The sequence below is a fragment of the Dendropsophus ebraccatus genome, chromosome 1, assembly GCF_027789765.1.
Source record: "Dendropsophus ebraccatus isolate aDenEbr1 chromosome 1, aDenEbr1.pat, whole genome shotgun sequence".
Classification (NCBI taxonomy): domain Eukaryota; kingdom Metazoa; phylum Chordata; class Amphibia; order Anura; family Hylidae; genus Dendropsophus; species Dendropsophus ebraccatus.
Genome location: NC_091454.1, coordinates 228,237,944 through 228,242,930, shown reverse-complemented (window position 1 = coordinate 228,242,930; position 4,987 = coordinate 228,237,944). Strand labels below are relative to the sequence as shown.

At 41.5% G+C, this 4,987-nt stretch overlaps 1 pseudogene; it reads left to right on the top strand.

The window, feature by feature from the left end:
• The first annotated feature begins 3,551 nt into the window (after positions 1-3,551).
• LOC138786208 (olfactory receptor 5G29-like) lies at positions 3,552-4,322 on the top strand (annotated as a pseudogene).
• The last annotated feature ends 665 nt before the right edge of the window (positions 4,323-4,987 follow it).

Below are 4,987 nucleotides of genomic sequence, written 5' to 3'. Positions count from 1 at the left end.
TTCTAAAGGATGATTTTTGGTAACCACTTTATGCAGAGACTCTAATGGACACTACTTGCTATGCGCTAGAGGACCTCTATCTACAAAAAGGGACTTCTTATTCAAAGGACACTATACAGATTTACAGTTGCAGAAGTCAAACCACTAAGAAGCCAGACCACTACGGCAGTCACCAGACTCTACTAATTTAACTAACTTTACTAACATAACAGGATCCATCCTTCTCCCAGCCAATCGCAGAGGTTGACTTATTTCAAGAAGGGGAACTTGCATTATACAGAAGTTAAGACCCTTAGGCTGAGTCTGGCATGGAAAATGTGTTACATATGTATGTGTATATAGCAAAAAGAAAGGGTATCCGCCTTATATACACCCAATGCTGTTAAAAAATATGTGTAGGAGCTTGCAGTCAGCGCAGCGGGATCAGTAGTTGGGCGACCAGTGTGGTGCTCTGTTCTGATGAGACATCAAATGCAGCGAGTGGGTAGATGAAACAAGCGGCAATCACCCATTCATGCAATAGGTCATTTATTGTAGTGGCAATCACCAACAAACATAGTGGGAGACAGACGAAATACAGCAGGGGTGTTCCACAGGCCCATTTCGCGCGTCTCTCACTTCTACTGCTACATCAGGCCAGTTGAAGCCTAAGATGCATAAAACGGGCCATCGCCTGTGGAATTCCCCTGCTGTATCTCGTCTATCTCCCACTATGTTTGTCGGTGATTGCCACTACAATAAACGACCTATTGCATGTATAGGTGAGTGCTGCTTGTTTCATCTACCCACTCGCTGTTTGTCGGTGGTTGCCACTACAATGGACGACCTATTGCATGAATACAACGGGCGGTCGTCTGTGGATTGCCCCTGCTGTATTTCGTCTGTCGCCCACTATGTTTGTCGGTGATTGCCACTACAATAAACGACCTATTGCATGAATAGGTGAGTGCCGCTTGTTTCATCTATCCACTCGCTATATTTATGTCTATGTTGATGTATGTTTAATTCATTGTATAAAAGAGAGATGGGCCGGTCACTTAAAGTGACCCATCTCTGGCCAGCTTTAGAACAGGCCACCTGAAGTAACTTGGCAGGTGACTTGTGGACAGCGATATATGTCTGGCCTATTGTAAAACTATGTCTGTCAGAAGAATTAGTGTCATTGACAATGACACACATTCTGCTGCCAGACATGGTTTTATAACAGGACACCTGATGTAATCTGACAGGTGCTTCACCTAGGGGAGCTGTGGACAGCATGTACGGACAAAGTGACAGGATATGAGTGATTTAACAGCTACACAGCTTACACTATAACCCTCTATCTGTCCCCGATATTACATTAGTCCACTAACACAGTTCGTAGTAGATCAAAGACATGGCACTCACCCTTCACGAAGTCTAGTCACAAAATCTTTATTCCATATAGCGAAATACAAAAAGGCAGACAGACAAACTAGAGGACGCCATCAGCGTTGCAGCTACAGCTGTTTCGTGTCAGTACGACACTTCATCACGGCTGCGTATTGACGTCATGTGGCATTTATGCATATAAATAGTGCAACCTACTAAATTTGCATAAAAAACTGTGTAATTAAAACCATGTTTAAAAACAATCTATAAGAAGGCATTAAATTCATTTTTTTCATTAAAACCTAGAGGACCCGTGGCTTCAAAATGCGCTATAAGAAATGCTTCTTTTCTCAGCAGCATTGCATGCCTATCCCCGCCTCCTTCGGGTACGTGTACTCTCTCCAGACCAGCAAACATGAGCGCTTTTTTGTTTCCATTATGTACCAAGGTCACATGTTCAATAAGTCTTGTAGCTCCCTTGCCATAGCACCTATCTACAACAGGCTAATGAATTGGTGGGTAGATGGCAAGAACGGGGCTATCCTGAAGAGATTTTAAATAAAGCGCTACGGAGAACAGAGGGGGTTAACCGGGATGCTCTACTTAGAGGTAGATAAAAAAAAGATATTTAAAAATACTCCCCGCAATGACTGTATATAAAGAGCAATACTAAAAAACTGGTATATACTTGAAAGTGATCCAGTACTAAAAGAGGTGGCCAATCGTAAGCCAGAAGAAATTGCACTATTGGTGATAGTGTGAATAATAGTGTAGGGAATCCCCAAGTAACTTGGTTGCCACCAATACTCTTTTTGTCCCCAAAATCTAGCAGTTAATACACTCATGCTGGGCGGTAAAAAATAACTTGCCAAAGCACTTTTGTGATCTATTTAATTTTGTGTCCCTGTAAACGATATTACATCGGTAAAAAAACCCATAAATTATTTCATAGATTCAGAGAACACCTATATTCGCTAACATTTGGCAAGGGAGCTACAAGACTTATTGAACATGTGACCTTGGTACATAATGGAAACAAAAAAGCGCTCATGTTTGCAGGTCTGGAGAGAGTACACGTACCCGAAGGAGGCGGGGATAGGCATGCAATGCTGCTGAGAAAAGAAGCATTTCTTATAGCGCATTTTGAAGCCACGGGTCCTCCAGGTTTTAATAAAAAAAAAAAATTTAATGCCTTCTTAGAGATGGTTTTAATTATACTGTTTGTTTATGCAAATTTAGTAGGTTGCACTATTTATATGCATAGACGTCACATGACGTCAATACGCAGCCGTGATGAAGTGTCGTACTGACACGAAACAGCTGTAGCTGCAACGCTTATGGCGTCCTCTCGGTGTCGGTCTGCCTTTTTGGATTTGGCTTTATGGAATAAAGATTTTGTGAAGAGACTTCGTGAAGGGTGAGTGCCATGTCTTTGATCTACTACGAACTGTGATACCTGAACCTTACTTGTGTTACATAGAGCACCACCCAGAAGTTCATGATCATATAGTTATACCATCTAGACACAACTACACCACTGTGAAGTGTGGGATATTTTAGTAGTGCCGGGCTCCTTTGCCTTTGTATTGCGACTAGTCCACTAACAGCTTATGGCTCATTTTTGTCTATAGTAAATTAATATTCTCAGTGAGGTCTTCACTAGGTCTCTATTATTAGTCTGTGTTATATTCACCCCTGAGGCTTATTATTATTATTATTATTATTATTATTATTATTATCATTATCATTATTAATAAAAAAAATCTTTAGAGTCAGAAATCTATTGTAAAGCTTTTCCCAATAGTCCCTTTTTAAGTGGCCGATAGGGTATATACTGTGTGCCTACGTACATAGAGAACATGCAGTATTTGTTTAATGCTTTACTGGGACAAGATGGACATTGAAAATACAGTCGATAAAAGCAAAACTTTCAAAAGAGACTAAGAATTCTACTTCTTAATGAAATTCAACGTTAGGCTACTCCATTAAGTCCATTATCCTCATCTATAAGACGCCTCCATATATTATTTAGAGATGAAGATGAATGAGAAGAACTCCACCTCCGTCTCCGAGTTCCTTATCCTGGGATTCCCGGCCCTGAATGATTACAAGTTGCTTGTATTCTCTATTGTTCTTCTCATGTATTGTGTGACTATATGTGAGAACCTCTTGATCATTCTCCTGGTCTCCACTCTCCCATGTATTTCTTCCTTGGACATTTGGCGCTGTCAGACATTATCCAAATATCAAACATTGTTCCTAAGCTGCTGGATGTTATCATAAGGGAAGGAAGCTTTATACCTTATGTTGGTTGTCTAACTCAATTTTATCTGTATGGGGTATCAGCCTGTGCGGAGTGTTACTTGCTGACAGCCATGTCCTATGACCGCTTCTTGGCCATCTGTAAACCCTTACATTATATCTCAATGATGAGCGTCCGGCTTTGATACGGCCCCTTCATCTCATCCTGGGCTATAAGCTTTATGTTGGTGCTTATAACATTTGTATTTGTTCGTGGCTTAGACTTCTGTGGGACGAATGTTATAAACCATTTCTTCTGTGACTTTGCTCCTCTTTTAGAACTTTCTTGCAGCGACACAACCGGCGTGGGTATTAAAATACTTGTCCTCTCTGTTCCAATAGTTTTATTGCCTTTCCTGCTTATTATTATAACTTACGCTCACATCTTTATCACCATCTTTGGGATCTCCTCCACATCGGGCCGGCAGAAAACCTTCTCCACCTGTAGCTCTCACCTGGTGGTTGTGTCTATCTATTACGGGTCTATGCTCATCATCTACATGGTCCCGTACAGAGGACACTCACTGACTGTTAACAAGTTTCTCTCCCTTGTCTACATTGTACTGACCCCCCTTTTGAACCCCATGATATACAGTCTGAGGAACAAAGAGATTCAGGCTTCTGTAGACATATATCTGATGGTTTGTATCAAGAAACAGGACTTATAGTAAAAAAGTTTGGCACAAACTGGAAAAAGATCTTGTTTATTTCTCTTTGTAATCAAAATATAATTTTACATACTGTACAGTTGGTGGGGAAAAAAAGTTTATCAAGTTCAACATATACTTTTAGGGAACATTTATCATCCTAAAGAGGTGTATTTTTCGTCAGAAAGTGGCCAGATTCCAATAAATGTATTCATAAATGGTCATTTTGTGAATAATTTTTTGCATTTGGTCATTTTCCACAAACTTCGCCAGGGAGGCGGGTAGGGGTGCGTGGAGGGGGTGGAACGGGGGGGCGGGGGAAAGGGCGCGGACTCTGGGTCCGCTTAATTTATCATTTTTCTTGCCAATAATAATAAGGAAACCTAGGCCAGCTCTGAGCTGGCGTAGGTTTCCTGGGCGCACACACTAGTGCGCGCAGGATTTATGTAGAGGCAATGCGCCTCTTCATAAATCTCCATACTGTCAGCACTGCAGGGACATTTTTACACCCGGCGCACAAAACGCCAGACTTAATAAATGTCCCCCATAGTGTTGATCCAGAGGAAGGCAACCCCCCCCCATGAGGTAGATGCCAATTTCCCCATCATCTAGTGACCATAATTATATTTTTCGAGAAAAACACCGAGGCCCCCCCCAAAGGGGAAATATCCGGAGCACCATCAGGG